We start from the raw sequence: 16,568 nt of genomic DNA, 5'->3' as shown, positions 1-16,568 counted from the left end.
CCACCATAGTTGAGATAGGTTACTAACTGTGGGAGGAAGGGGTCAAGATTACAGTGTCCCACAGTCTTTATCCTAACAGAGAAAGAAGTAACGGGCATCTGGAAGACAGGCATTTATGTTTTCATCTCCCCTAGCTAGTTGTGTGGCCTCAGACAATTGTTTTAACCTCTTCTTTAACTCAAACAGCTTCAGCAGCATGAGTTCTCCACAGCTCCTCTTAATACCCAACTGGCAGGGCCCAGCTGCTGAGGAGGGAGATTGTCTCACCTCCTCTACCACCCCCATCGGGATGCCCATCAGCTCCTGCTTGGGCATCGAAAATGACTCCAACTGTGGTACGATGCCAGCTGGACATTTAGGGTTTTGAGAGGGTCACCGCAGGAACTGCAGCTGTGACTGCTGATCTGAGCCAGGAGGAGTCTGAAATCCTGCTGCTTCTTTTGGGATTGTTGCCATCCTTGTCTTTTATATTTTTCTTTCTCATTCCTGTCTTTTTCCAGCTCCCTCCTCACACTATACTTGGGGAAAGCCCTGTGGGCCAGGGACCCTCTCTAGATTTCATCTCATGGCCTAGTGGGGCTGGGAGTCAGAAGACCTGGGTTCTTATCCCGACTCTGCTACTTCTCTGTTGTTTATCTGTGGGAAAGTCACTTCATTTCTTGGTTCCTCAATTTCCTCATCTGTACAGTGGGGATTAAGACTGTGAGCCCCTTGATGGACAGGAGCTGAGTACAACCTGATTATCTTGTGTCTACCTCAGTGCTTAGTACATTGTTTAGCAGGTATCAAATGTTTAACAAATATCACTATTATTATTATTATTCTCTTTGAATCGAGTAAGGGCTCAATGTAAATACTGCTATTACTCGTTACCACTTCTGGAATGGGGTTTGAGGGAGATAGACCAGAATCATAGCTATTTGTCTCTCACAGACGTACTGTGGCTTCAAAAGTGATTGTTTAATCACCTTGTCCTCATTTTTAAAGATCTGCTCAAAGGTTAGGTGCCAAGCATTATCTTGCCCTCTGTCCTCTCCATCACGGCTCCACCATCCTTCCTGTCTCACAAGCCCGTTGCATTGGCATTGTCCTCCTTGACTCCTGTCTCTCCCCACTCCAGTCCATACTTCAGTCTACTGTCCAGATCATTTTTCTACAGAAACATTCAGGATATATCCCCCCTGCAAAAAAACTCCAGTGGTTGCCCATCCACTTCTGCATCAAACAAAAACTCTTCACTATTTACTTAAAAACAGTCCATCACCTTGCCCCCTCTTACCTCACCTCGCTTCTCTCCTTCTCCAATCCAACCTGCACACTTCATTCTTCTAGTGCTAACCTGCTCACTATACCCCCATCTCACCTGTCTCACCCCCACCCTCTAGCCCACACCCTGCCTCTGGCCTGGATGGCCTCCCTCCTCAAATCTGATAGACAATTACTCTCCCCCACTTTAAAGCCTTATTGAAGGCACCTGTCTTCCAAGAAGCCTTCCCAGACTAAGTGCCCCCTTTCCTCATCTCCATCTCCAATATTCAAATCTGTCCCTACCTACCTCCCGGGGACATTATGAAGGCAAAGGAGATCATCTGTGTGCAGGCAACTTCAATTCTTCCAGAAGAAAAGCTCTATAGAAATGCAAAGCTTTTTTAGTAATTATTATTATTACTACTAGAGCCCAATACCTACACTTAGGTTTATTGTCTAATTTCAGTGGGCAGTAGAATTTTTGCCTTTGATATTTATGCCAGATTTCTGCCCTCTATGACTGGGCCAGGGAATCCTCCTTCTTACCTAGAATTTAATGAGACCAGATATTGTTCAAGAGCTGCCGGGTTGCATTCTGTTTACTCAAAAAAGTGCTGCTGTTTATTTAAAACTGAAATATCAATTGAATTTTCCAAATTTGTAATCATTTTACTTCCTGAGGGTTGTAGCCTAGACAGAAGTATGATATTAATCAATCATATTCATTCAGTGCTTACTGTGTCCAGAGCACTGTACTAAGTGCTTGGGAGAGTACAGTAGCAGCCGGAAGCAGCGTGGCTTAGTGGAAATAGCCCAGATTTGGGAGTCAGAGGTCATGGGTTCTAATCCTGGCACTCCCACTTACCGGAAGTGTGACTTTGGGCAAGTTACTTAACTTCTCTGTGCCTCAGTTACCTCATCTGTAAAATGGGAATTAAGTCTGTGATCCCCTTGTGGGACAAATTGATTACCTTGTATCTACCCCAGCGCTTAGAACAGGGCTTGACACCTAGTAGGTGCTTAACGGATACAATCATTATTATTATAACAGAGTTGGTAGACACGTTCCCTGCCCACAGTGAGCTTATCGTCTAGAGTCGGACTCAGACATTAATATAAATGAAAATAAATTATGAATAGGTACTTAAATGCTGTGAGCCTGAGGGAAAGGTGGATAAAGGGAGCAAATCCAAGTGTAAAGGCAACGCAGAAGGGTGTGGGAGAAGACGAATGAGGGCTTATTCAGGGAAGGCCTCTTGGAAGAGTTGCAACTTCAATAAGGTTTTGAAGGTGAGAAGAGTAATTATCTGTCAGATAAGAAGAGGGAGGGCTTTGCAGGCCAGATGTGGGTAAGAGATCGGTGGTGAGATAGATGAGATGGAGGTACAATGAGAAGGTTGGCATTAGAGGAGTGAAGTATGAGGGCTGGATTGTAGTAGGAGAGCAAAGAGGCAAGATATTCACAATTAAAGGGTAAATTCATAAAGAAACCCATCAGTCACAAGCAAAGCAGTAGAAAAAGAAAATCCCAAACCCTGCCTCTTGTCCCATTTTAATATTTCTCCTTTCTAAACACATTAGCGTTCTCCCCCACCCTGCCCACCCACCGCCTCTCTCTCTCCCTCCTGGACAATTCAGCATTATGAATCCTTGGAGAGATTGGTAGCTAGATGCCAAAGGCCAGTGCTATCCAGAAACACTGATGCCAGGTTCCACAATGGATTGGCACATTTTGCACTCTGGTACATTAATCAGGAGAAATCCTTCAAGATGATAAAAGAGTGGTTTATATTGGCTCCTGACTTACTGTCTTCATAAATAAATTACTTGATTGCCTGATCTTTTTTATGGTATTTGTTAAGTGCTTACTATATGCCAGGCACTATACTAAGCACTGGGACAGATACAAGTTAATCAGATTGGACCCAATTCCTGTCCCACATAGGGCTTAAAGCCTTAATCCATATTCTACAGATTAGGTAACTGAGGCACCAAGAAGTGAAGTGACTTACCCAAGATCACACAGCACTCAAATGGCAAAAGCTGGGATAAGAACCCAAGTCCTTCTGACTCCCAGGCCATGCTCTAACCACTAGGCAATGCTCTTGCAACCATGGGGCGACACCAGGAAAGAAGGAAGCAGGACTATCCTCCAGAGCTGACCCCAGCAGCAGGAACGGGGGGCAGAATCTGATCTGGGATGCATCCAGATTGCGGGGGCAGGGAGGAGACCAGGCGGCATATGTCCTGCTACAAAAATCCTTCCTCAGAGGGGCCCCTTGGCAGGGGTGGGGGAGACCCCAATCTGGGCAGCCATATCTGGGGCTATCGTGGTCAGGCACGGAGAGCGACCACTGCTGCGCCCACCACTACTGGGCTTCTCTCACAGTCCACTGGACTGGGCTTCTGCAGGAGGTGGGGGGAAAACCAAAGTGGTTCTGTCCAAGTTCCTAGAGAGGGATCCTGCCCACCCAGGGCATTTTCCTCCATTTCCCCCAGTTCTCTCGGGGCCACCAACCTTCCAGGGGACAGAGAGGAGCTCCAAAAGAGGCAAGAGAGAATGGAGTCGCTGGCATGGCTCGGGGGACCCATGTTCATTCATTCAATAGTATTTGTTGAGCGCTTACTATGTGCAGAGCACTGTACTAAGCACTTGGAATGTACAATTCGGCAACAAATAGAGACGATCCCTGCCCACTGACGGGCTCACAGTGTAATCGGGGGAGACAGAAAGACAAAAACAATAACAATAAATAGAATCAAGGGGATGTATATCTCATTAACAAAATAAATAGGGTAATAAAAATATATACAAATGAGCAGATGAGCAGAGTGCTGAGGAGAGGGGAAGGGAGAGGGGGAGGAGCAGAGGGAAAGGGGGGGAAAAGAGGGCTTAGCTGAGGGGAGGTGAAGGGGAGGGCAGAGAGGGAGCAGAGGGAAAAGGGGAAGCTCAGTCTGGGAAAACCTCTTGGAGGAGGTGAGCTCTCAGTAGGGCTTTGAAGAGGGGAAGAGAGTTAGTTTGGTGGAGGTGAGGAGGGAGGGCGTTCCAGGACAGCTGGAGGACGTGGACTAGGGGTCGACGGCGGGAGAGGCGAGAACGGGGGACGGTGAGGAGGTGGGCGGCAGAGGAGCGGAGCGTGCGGGGTGGGCAGTAGAAAGACAGGAGGTAGGAGAGGTAGGAGGGGGAAAGGTGATGGAGACCACCCTTGTAGCCTAGCGTGAGAAGTTTTGTTTCGTGTGGAGGTTGATGGACAACCACTGGAGGTTTTTAAGAAGGGGAGTGACATGCCCAGAGCGTTTCTGCAGGAAGATGAGCCGGGCAGTGGAGTGAAGACTAGACTGGAGCAGGGAGAGATGGGAGGAAGGGAGATAAGAGAGCAGGCTGACACAATAATCCAGCCGAGATATTATGACAGCCCGTACCAGTGAGATGGCGGTTTGGGTGGAGAGGAAAGGGCGGATCTTGGTGATAATTATAAAGGTGAGACATGTGGGTCTAGTTGCCAGGCTGGCAGTGGGTTGCATCATATGACTGACAGGTGACCATCACCGGGGAGGGCGCCATGTTGGGTCATAGTTCAACCCCATCTACTAAGAATCGGTAGCACTTATAGGATGCCCAGACCCAATAGTAAACCAAACAAACCTCTCTATATGCAAATTGTATCCCTGTCAGCCTCCTCCTGAATACAGTTTCTCATCAATCGATCAAGAAATCATACTTCTACTTACTGAGTGCTTACTGTGTGCCAGTCCTTTGATGTCCCTCGGGGCTCTTGCTTTGCACTCAGCTGACGTCTCCCACTCCCACCTCCCCCTCGAAAGCAAGCTATCTATCTTCCATGGTGCTTTCCCCATCGAGACTTGCTGAGGCACAGGACAACTCTGCCGCTTGTCAGCTCTGTGACTGTGGGGAAATCACTTCACTTCTCTGGGCCTCAGTTACCTCATCTGTAAAATGGAGATTAAGACCGTGAGCCTCACGTGGGACAACCTGATTACCCTGTATCTACCCCAGCACTTAGAACAGTGCTCTGCACATAGTAAGCGCTTAATACCAACATTATTATTATTATTATTGTTCAGAGGCAGCGTGGCTTAGTGGAAAAAGCACGGGCTTGGGAGTCAGAAGTCATGGGTTCTAATCCCAGCTCTGCCACTTGTATGCTGTGTGACCTTGGGCAAGTCCCTTAACTTTTCTGTGCCTCAGTTACCTCATTTGTAAAAATGGGGATTAAAAAATGTGAGCCCCACGTGGGACAGTCTGATTACCCTGTATCTACTACCCCAGCGCTTAGAATGGTGCTCGGCACATAGTAAGCACTTAACAAATACCATAATTATTATTATTCATTATTATTCAGAGCACTGTACTAAGCACTTGGGAGAGTACAATATAACAGATAGGGGCTGAATAACCCAGAATTAAGGCTAAAAAGAACATTCTCATCTATGTTTTCCCACTCCTCAATCCCAGCACATCCTCCCAACACCACATTTCAAAAGAATCGATGCTCTTTCTATCCTGTTTTTCCACTGTCCAGCTTTCAGATCCATATATCATCACCGAAACCCCATAAAATTGACAATGTGTATTTTTATAGCAATTATTACATCAGCACATTTCATGATTTTTTCCAGACTCTTCATAGAAGATAATAATAATAATGTTGGCATTTGTTAAGCGCTTACTATGTGCCAAGCACTGTTCTAAGCACTAGGGAGGATACAAGGTGATCAGGTTGTCCCACGTGTGGCTCACAGTCTTCATCCCCATTTTACAGATGAGGTAACTGAGGCCCAGAGAAGTGAAGTGACTTACCCACAGTCACACAGCTAAGTGGCCGAGCTGGGATTTGAACCCACGATCTCTGACTCCCCAGCCTGGGCTCTTTCCACTGAGACATGCTGCTTCTCTAAGATCTTCCTCACACTAATCTTTGGTGTATTTCTTGACTGCTAGTTCCTTTACTATTGTTTATCAATCCCAGGAGAGAAAAATTGTCAACTATTTCAATCTTCTCTCCATCCACTACAAATGTGTTACAACTTCTAGTTGTCCTGATCTTTGTTTTCTTGACATTCAATTGCACGCCCATCTTTTTGCTCTGCTCCTCAATTTTTAATAATAAGCCCTTTGAATCTTCTTTACTTTCTGCTAGTAGGGTAGTATCATCAGCATTACGAAGGTTGTTTATATTCCTTCCTCCAATCTTTACTCCCCGTTCATCTTCATCCAATCCAGCTTCTCTCATTACGTATTCGACTGAATCCATATTTGAGAAAAGAGGAAACTGAGGCAGAAGGACATTAAGTGACTCCCAAGAACTTACAATCCAGCATTTAGAACAGTGCTTGGCACACAGTAAGCACTTAACAAATACCATCATCAACAAGTGGCAGAACCGAGATCGGAATCCTGGTCCTCTGACTCCCAGACATCGGTAAGCACTTAGAGAAGCAGTGTGGCTCAGTGGAAAGAGCCTGGGCTTGGGAGTCAGAGGTCATGGGTTTGAATCCCAGCTCTGCCACTTGTCAGCTGTGTGACTGTGGGCAAGTCACTTAACTTTTCTGTGCCTCAGTTACTTCATCTGTAAAATGGGGATTAAGACTGTGAGACTTCCGTGGGATAACCTGATTATCCTGTATCGTACCCGGAACTTAGAACAGTGCTCTGCACATAGTAAGCACTTAAATACCAACATTATTTATTCAATATCACAATTACTATTGACAGAATCTGAAATTTTCCACCACTGCCTCCTTACGTCTTTGAAAGACTTTTTTGAGATAAAACAGCAATAAGACAATAGAAAAAGGACAAGGTTGAAGCCTAAACATTTCTCCCCCGTCTGCTCCCCTTTTGTCCTTTGCAAAGTAGCTAATACCGTTCTCCTTTTCAGGCTCGCCGCTCTGCCCAAAATGCTCCATTTAGCAGCGAGATCGTAAGGCAGTGATCTCATCCTGGATGTGGTGACCTTTCACCTCAGCACCTCCATTAACTCCCACCCTCACAGCCTTTCCAGTTTCTCCCCCGTTCCCCTGAGTTGAAGCAAATCTCCCATGTTTTCTTTAGCCCTGAAGACTGAAGGCTGCATGCCCTCAGGCCTACGGAGGGAGCCCCACTGGACGCGTGCTAAAGCATCTGGGGCTTGGGGCTTTTCATTTACTCCATCTCCCCTGTGGGGGAAGAAAACCGTATTCTGTAGGTCTAAAAAGAGGTGGCCCTGCCTCTGGAAAAATATGGAGGTCCTCTATTCAGCCAAAATTCATTAGAAGATTTTTTTAAATGACCTAGGGGAAATTTGCCAGGTGTTTTTCTGGTTTTCTGATTTGTGAAAATGATCTAGCAAATATTTGAAAGTTTACCAAATTGAATTCAATTGAGCATCCACTTTTCCTGTTGAAAATTCTCAGGGATTTTTCCTTTACATAGGAAACCTTTGTGTATGGCAGAAAAAGGCAAAAAGGAAATGAAAAAAAAATGTGCCTACTTTACTGTATCCCATGCCCACAGTAAACTATGCAAGGGGCCTTCTGGTGGAGAGACTAAAATATACAACACATTCTTTTCGGGGGCTGCCAAGGCATTTGACAGGCAGGATCCTACCCATTTATGTCTCAGACCAAGCCGATCATAATAACTGTGGTGTATGTTAAGTGCTTATTATGTGCTAAACACTGGGGTAGGTACAGTACAATCATACCAGACACAGTCCTTCTCCCCCTAGGGCTCACCGTCTAAGACGGAAGGAGAATGGGGTTTAAATATGAGAAAACTGAGGCATAGAAAAGGTAGGTGACCCTCCCAAGCTCACACAGCAGGCAATTAGAGGAGCAGGGATCAGAATCCAGGTCTCCCTATACCTGGGGACTGTACTGTGTCTATGAGACCCTGCTGCCTCCGCGTCACGTAACCCACTGCACAATGGAATATGGAAGCTTTGTGAATGTGATAAACGGTCCCCAGTTTTGAGGTTGATGACAAGCAAGGGGTTCTACTAAATGTGAAGTCCCCCCAAAAGGAATTGAATTTAGAACTTCTCTGATTTTGAGTCCCCAAAATTATTATGAGACTTTAGTAAAACCTATGACAGGTTCGACGTGATGATTCTTTCTTTTCCTCCCTTTCTAGTCAGGAGAATGGCAAGAAGCAAAGGTTGCTATAGTAAGTAAACGTAAAGATATTTATTTGGAGGGTAGGACAATGATAGTAATACAAATATGGGGTCAAGGGAGGGTGTCTTCAGTATAGTGGGTGTTTGTTTATATCCACCCTACTGAAAACACCCTCCCTTGACCTCACGGCTCCCTCATCTCCCTCCAACCATTCCCTTCCAGACTCTTCATATCAGGCATCTACGCCTGCTTCCTCCACTTCCTCTCCTCCGATTCTCTCCTTGACCCTCTGCAATCTGGCTTTCATCCCCTTCACTCTAAAGAAGTAATAATGTTGGTATTTGTTAAGCGTTTACTATGTGCAGAGCACTGTTCTAAGCGCTGGGGTAGACACAGGGGAATGGCCCTTCCTGAAGTCACCAGTGACCTCCTTCTTGCCAAATCCAAAGGCCTCTACTCTATCCTAATCCTCCTCCATCTCTCGGATGCCTTCGACACTGCGGACCAATCCTTCCTCCTGGAAGCCTGTATTGGTTTCAGTGACAATGTTCTCTCCTGGTTCTCTCCTAGCCACTCCTCAGGCTCTTTCTGGGCTTCTCCTCCGCTTCCCACCCTCTAACTATGGGAATCCCTCAAGTCTCAGTTCTGGGTCCCCTTCTATTCTCCATCTACACCCACTCCCTTGGAGAACTCATTCACTCTCGTGGCTTCAACTACTGGGTCTACATAGGTGATTCCAAAACCTACCTCTCTAGCCCTAAATTTTCTCTTACTCTGCACCCTCGCATTTCCTCCTGCCTTCAAGACACCTCTACTTGAATGTCTCACCAACTTCTCAAACTCATCATGTCCGAAACAGTCTTCCTCGTCTTCCCACCCAAACCCTGTAGTCCCCTTCACTTTCCCATCACTGTAACGTAGCCATTATCCTTGCTCGACTCAACTCTCTTATTCAACCCACATATTCAGTCAGTCAAGAAATCCAGTCACTTCTGCCTTCACAACACCTTTGGATTCCTTGCCTTTCTCTCCATCCAAACTGCTACTATGCTGATCGCCCCTCTCTAACCCATACTTTATTCTGGTGTCCAGATCATTTTTCTGCAAACCATTCAGTCCCTGTCTCCCCACTCCTCCAAAAACTCCAGGGGTTGCCTATCCACCTCTGCATCAAACCTCCGCTTGTAGAAGTAGCATGGCCTAGTGGAAAGAGTACAGACCACCGAGTCAGAGGACCTGGATTCTAATCCTGGCTCCACCAAGTAGCTATGTGACCTTGGACAAGCCACTTCTCTGTATCTGGTTCCTGATCTGTAAAATGGGGATTCAATACATATTCTCCCTCCTACTTGGGCTGTGAGCCACATGTGGGACTTGATCATCTTGTATCTCTCCCAGCACTTAGTACAGTGCTTGGCACTTAGAGAATTTTACTAAGAACATCATTTAGACTGTGAGCCCATCATTGGGCAGGGATTGTTTCTATCTGTTGCCCAATTATACATTCCAACCACTTAGTACAGTGCTCTGCACATAGTAAGTGCTCAATAAATGCTATTGAATGAACATAATAAGTACCACAATTATTATTATTGCCATTATTATCATTATTATTATCAAATAGAAATCCATTACCATGGGCTTTAAGGCACTCAATCAGCACTCACCCTCCCTCCTTCCTTGCCTCATTGATTTCCTACTACAACCCGTCCCGGACTCTTTTCCCTTTAACACCAACCTATTCACTGTTCCTCAATCTAGTCTGTCCCTCCACCTACCTCATATCCAATGCCTCCCTCTATCTTGGAGCTCCCTCTCCCTTTATATCCAACAGTCCCCCCTCCAAACCCCACAGCACTTATGCATATTAAGTGCTTAGTACATTGCTCTGCACACAGAAAGTGCTCAATAAATACGATTGAATGAAGGTACATAACTGTAATTTATTTATTTATATTAGTGTCTGTCTCCTCCCCCGCTAGACTGTCAGCTCGTTGTGGGTAGGGAATGTACCTGGTTATTGTTGTATTGTACTTTCTCAAGTGTTTAGTACAGTGCTCTGCACACAGTATGAGCCTAATGAATATTATTGAATGAATGAATGAATGAATGAATGAACAATCCACCTTACTAAGCCTTACTAAAATCACATCCCCTCCTTGAGCCCTTCTTGACTAACCCTTAATTTCCCCTATATCCCCTCCTTATTGTAATGCCTAGGCACTTGGGCCTGCATCTGCTAAGCATTTGATATTCACTTCTCTCCCAGACGCTCAACAATAATAATAATAATAGTATTTGTTAAGTGCTTACTATGTGCCAATCACTGTTCTAAATGCTGGGGTAGATACACAGTAATCTGAATGTCCCACGTGGGGCTCACACTTTTAATCCCCATTTCATGGATGAGGTAACTGAGGCACAGTGAAGTAAAGTGACTTGCCCAAGGTCACGCAGCAGACATATGGCGGAGCCGTGATTAGAACCCACATCCTATGACTCCAAGTCTGTGCCCTTTCCACTAGGCCATGCTGCTTCTCTTACCTACGTACATATCAGTCAATCAATCAGTGGTATTTAATAATAATAATGTTGGTATTTGTTAAGCGCTTACTATATGCCGAGCACTGTTCTAAGCGCTGGGGGAGATACAGGGTAATCAGGTTGTATTTGTTGAGTGCTGACTGTGTGTCGAGCACTGCACTCAGCATTTGGGTGTTTACACTCTTACAAGGAAAACAGACAAATATATTTACATCTAGATAAATCTCAGAAAATAAAGACACGGACAATTGAATGAACAGAACTATAGAAACGCTGAGGGGCCAAGTAAAATATATAATACTGGAGATGACTGGCAAATTTGGTAGGACTGGAAGCTACTTGAGGAGGGCCTGTTGGAGAGGTAAAAGTTCATGCTATAGCACAAGGAAATGATTTAAGTTAGCTGAGTGCAAATTAATGCAAAAACTTAATAAAGCTTGTTGAACTCTGAGATATCAGAAAGGAAAATCTGGATCTTCTTTATCTGTAAAATCAGTAGAGCATGTTGAAAATAGCAATTAAAAGCTAAAAAAAATTGTCTCCATTTTACAGTTGAGGGAAAAGGGGCACTGAGAATAATAATAAATTATGGTACTTGTTAAGCACTTACTATGTGCCAAGCACTGTTCTAAATGCTGTGGTAGATACAAGGTAGTCAGGTTGGACACTGTCCCTGTCCTATGTAGGGCTCACACTCTTAATTCCTAGTTTACAGATGAAGTAACTGAGGTTCAGAGAAGTGAAGTGACTTGCTCAAGGTCACAGAGCAGACATGTGGCAGAACCGGGATTAGAACCCATGACCTTCTGACTCCCAGCACCGTGTTCTATCCACTAAGCCACACTGAGGCTTGCTTCAGGTCATACGGTAGGCAAGTGGCAGAACCTAGACTAGAACACAGGTTTCCTGACTCCCAGTCCTGTGCTTTTTCCACTAGGCAGCTTCTAAATTTACCACATTACCTATTTCAGCAAATATTCACTACTCGGCACTGAGGATACCTGAGGAAAAAAAAATCAGGTACTGACTAACTTTCTCTTCCCCACCAAAACTGACCAGCTGTCATTTACTTATGACATTCATCAATGGAGGATCTTGGTAGAGTCAACACACTGACAGTAAAAATGCCTGATAAAATAAGCTTTGGACAAGATGATTCTGGATGATTATTTCTAAATGAATTCTAGGGCAAATCTTATCAAATCTTCAAAATATAGATTCCTTATAATACTAGTTGTGATACTGTTAAGTACCAAGCACTGTACTAAGTGCTCAGTTCCCTCATCTGTAAAATGGGGATTAAGACTGTGAGCCCCACGTGGGACAACCTGATTCCCCTGTGTCTACCCCAGCGCTTAGAACAGTGCTCTGCACATAGTAAGCGCTTAACAAATACCAACATTATTATTACAAGATAATGAGGAGGAGCCAGTTCCTATCACAAGTGGGTCTCACAGTCTAAGCAGAAGCGAGACTGGATTGAATCCCCATTTTATTGTTGCAGAAACTGAGGCACAAAGCACTTGAAGTGACTTGCCCAAGATGGCACAGAAGATAAGAGTTGGAGCTGAAATTAGAATTGAGATCTTCTTACTCCTAGACCCCTATTCTGTCCAACAGGCCACTATGCTTCTCATTACCCAACCTTTGGAAAAATACTATTGAATCTAAGGCTACTTAAACCTTTTTTTTCTGCAGTCCTAACATAAGGGACTAAAAAGGTCTTCAATCCTCACTTAGCACATGGGTTCACTTCATGACAATGTTATCCTGCCTTTTCTTTATTGATTTTGAGTATATATACACTCGTTTAAAAAGCCATCTCTTCTTTTCCTACTTAAACTATGAGCTCCATATGGGTCAGGGACTGTGTCTGACCTGATTAACTTGTATCTTCCCCAGTTGCTTAGAACACTGCTTGACATGTAGGGAGGGCTTAACAGATATGATAATAATAATAGTAATAATATAGTGATCCCAAAGAGAGCTGGTCTGACAACCTTCCAGAGATAATTTTAAGACCGGGGTTGAAGGATTCCCCATCTCGTGATGATTGCATAGGCAGTTGTCACAGATGGGTTCAGTCAGGTTTAATCACCAGCTTGTCAGCCTCGTGTTTAGGGAAATGCAGGCCAACCACATAAAATGTCTCCTGGCAAAGACTTCCCCCTATAACAATAATAAAGATCATGGTATTTGTTAAATACTTGCTATATGCCAGACCCTACTATGTGCTGCAGTGGATACAAGCAAGTTGGGTTGGACACAGTCCCTGTCCCACACAGGGCTCACAGTATTAATCCCCATTTTCCAGATGAGGTAACTGAGGCAGAGAGAAGCAAATTGTCTTGCCCAAGGCCACACAGCAGACAAGTGGTGGAGCTGGGATTAGAACCCATGAGCTTCTAACTCCCAGGCGCATGCTCTCTCCACTCAGCCATGCTGCTTCCCAATCTGCCAAGCAGGGCTGAGCCCCTCAACCTCTCACTTTTTTAGATACTTTTCCTTTGTCAAACACACACACACACACACACGTATTCCCAATTCCAACTAGTGAGGTGCCCAGATTAGGCCTCTAGGTCATAAACTCTTTGACAGTTTTACTGTACTCTCCCAAGGACCAAGAGCTTAGAACAGTGCTCTGCACAGAATAAGCATTCGATAAAAATGGTACGGATGGACTGACTGGGTGGTGAGCAGTTTTGGGCATTCACACTTTGTTACTGCCTGTTAAGGATAGTACTGGACCTTTCCTCGGGCAAGTCTTGAGGGGAGGTTCACTATGCCCTGGTGTAGAATTGTCTGAGAGATGACTGAGTCCTCTGCTCCCTAAAATAATAATAATGGCATGTGTTAAGCACTTACTATGTGCCAAGCACTGTTCTAAACACTGAGGTAGATACTAGGTAATCAAGTTGTCCCACATGGGGCTCACAGTCTTAATTCCCCACTTTAATAATGAGGTAACTGAGGCACAGAGAAGTTAAGTGACTTACCCAAAGTCTCACAGCCGATAAATTGCAGAGCTGGGATTAGAACCCACAACCTCTAAATCCCAAGCCCATGTTCTTTCCACTAAGCCAATGCTGCTTCTCTAACATGTCTCAGCTCTTGGTGAGGAGTGCGCTCAGCTCTTGCGTAGAATCTTCTGAGAGATAACAGTTCTCAGCTCTTGGTGAGGAGGTGCTCTCTGCCCTGCTGTAGAATCTTCTGAGAGAAGACTGAGTCCTCAGCCCCCTAACAAGTCTCAGCTCTTGGTGAGGCTCCTCCCGCGATTCAGTGTTGGCCTGTAAGGGCTTCCCCAGGTGTTAAGAATGAAGCAGTATTGCCTAGTGAAGCAGCGTGGCTCAGTGGAAAGAGCACGGGCGTGGGAGGCAGAGGTCATGGGTTTGAATCCTGGCTGTGCTCCTTGTCAGCTGTGTGACTGTGGGCAAGTCACTTCACTTTTCTGGGCCTCAGTTTCCTTATCTGTAAAATGGGGATTGATGTAGGACAACCTGATTACCCTGTATCTACCCCAGCGCTTAGAACAGTGCTCTGCACATAGTAAGCGCTTAACAAATACCAACATTATTATTATTATTATTAGTGGACACAGCACATACCTGGGAGTCAGAAGGACCTGGGTTTGATCCCAGCTCTGCCACTTGCCTGTTGTGTGACCTTGGGCACGCCACATCACTTCTCTAGACCCGTTTTCTCTTCTGCACAGTAGGGACTAAGACTGTGAGCCCCATGTGGGACAGGTACTGTGTCCAACCTGATTAGCTTGTATCTACCCCAGTGCTTAGAAGAGTTCTTGACACATAGAAATCATTTAACAAATATCATCCTCATCATCAACAGGGATTTTATGAGAGTGTGTGTCCAGTTTGGGGGGGGTCTTTACAGGGTCATCCACAGCCATTCTTCTCCTCTCCTTCAATCCTCGATCATACTGATTGAGCACTTACTGTGTGTAGAGTAATAATGATAATAATGATGGTGGCAATAGCGCTCCCATATGGTCTAGCGGTTAGGATTCCTGGTTTTCACCCAGGCGACCCGGGTTCGACTCCCGGTATGGGAATGGTTATACGGATCGGTGGTATAGTGGTGAGCATAACTGCCTTCCAAGCAGTTGACCTGGGTTCGCTGGGAAAGGAACCCGGGTCAACTGCTTGGAAGGCAGCTATGACCCGGGTCCGTTTCCCAGCCAACGCAGCTCCCTTTTGTAGAGAAGCAGCATGGCTCAGTGGAAAGAGCATGGGCTTGGGAGACAGAGGTCATGGGTTTGATTCCCAGCTCTGCCACTTGTCAGCTGTGTGACTGAGGGCAAATCACTTAACTTCTCTGGGCCTCAGTTACCTCATCTGTAAAATGGGGATGAAGACTGTGAGCCTCATGTGGGACAACCTGATTACCCTGTATCTACCCCAGCGCTTAGGACAGTGCTATGCTCATAGTAAGCGCTTAACAAATACTAACATTATCATTATTATTAATAATTAGATATAAGGTAATCAGGTTGCCCCACATGGGTCTCACAGTCCTCATCCCCATTTTACAGATGAGGTAACTGAGGCACATAGAAGTGAAATGACTTGCCCAAAGTCACACAGGTGATAAGTGGCGGACCCAGGATTAGAACCCATGACCTCTGACTCCCAAGCCCGGGCTCTTTCCACTAAGCAACGCTGCTTCTCTGCAATGAGCTCCTGGGAGAGGACACTATAACAGAGTTGGTAGACAGGTTCTCTGCCCAAATTATTTAACGCTGGGTCTTCCTTCACCCCACCCTCCACTGTTGCTTCCACTGGGGAAGCCTACGAAAATCAACTTGAACAATGATAGGTTTTCATCCTCCTCAAATCTACTTCGAAGAGGTGCGCTTGTAGGAAACCATCACTCATACGACTGAAAACCCAGGGATATTAGGGGACGTCTGAAGTAGTGCTGAGTTGTGCTACCAACCAGGCTCAGCTGTAACAAGAGTAAGCTCTGCCCGCCTACCTGGGGGGCAAGGAAAAACAAATATTTCCTACCCTCCGGTGGGATGACTTGACATTCTTTACACTCATTTTAAGAACCATCATTTCCAGCAGAAGGATCTTTCAAGAATGACGTTACCTCAACACCAGAGAGAGGCAATCCCGGGTGAGATATAAATCACCAAGGGTCATGAAGTTTGGCTGAGGGAGAGACGCAGGAAAGATTCCACTTATGCATTTTCTACCAAATAAATAAAATTAACTAATTACACATGAAGTTTCAAAACGTGGAAGACAAAATGGCTTATAGAAAGTAGAGTCGGTAAATTCCTTCTCTCCCATCGTTCTCTCCCAACCCCCATGAAAAAAAATAAAAAACCATGAGTGAGCTAGCGTAAAAACTCACATTGAAGGCAGAAGAGTTCACTGTGTTAAAAACCATTAATCATCTTGAGGTCAACCAGCGCTTTACATATTTCCTCCCCAAACCCTGTCTTGTGGGTGATCTGTGTCCTAACAGGTTTTGTATTGCTTAGTTGTAAAGAGTTCCTGATGAATTGTTCTTGGCACTCAGTCCAAAATCTTGAAGCCCCGAGTCCTTGAAAATAAAAAGCAGAACCTTCTTTAACATTCGCCTTGGACACCAGGCTAAAACAGAGCTCGCTTTGTGAATGCCTTGGAATGGGC

The 16,568-nt window shown here is 45.2% G+C and overlaps 1 non-coding gene across 1 annotated transcript; it reads left to right on the top strand.

The window, feature by feature from the left end:
- Positions 1–14,908: 14,908 nt before the first annotated feature.
- TRNAE-UUC lies at positions 14,909–14,980 on the top strand. The gene has a single exon. It is a non-coding gene; the product is annotated as a tRNA-Glu (tRNA).
- Positions 14,981–16,568: the final 1,588 nt, after the last annotated feature.

This window comes from Ornithorhynchus anatinus, chromosome 4 (genome assembly GCF_004115215.2).
Source record: "Ornithorhynchus anatinus isolate Pmale09 chromosome 4, mOrnAna1.pri.v4, whole genome shotgun sequence".
Lineage (NCBI taxonomy): Eukaryota > Metazoa > Chordata > Mammalia > Monotremata > Ornithorhynchidae > Ornithorhynchus > Ornithorhynchus anatinus.
This window is presented reverse-complemented; position numbering and strand designations above follow the sequence as displayed.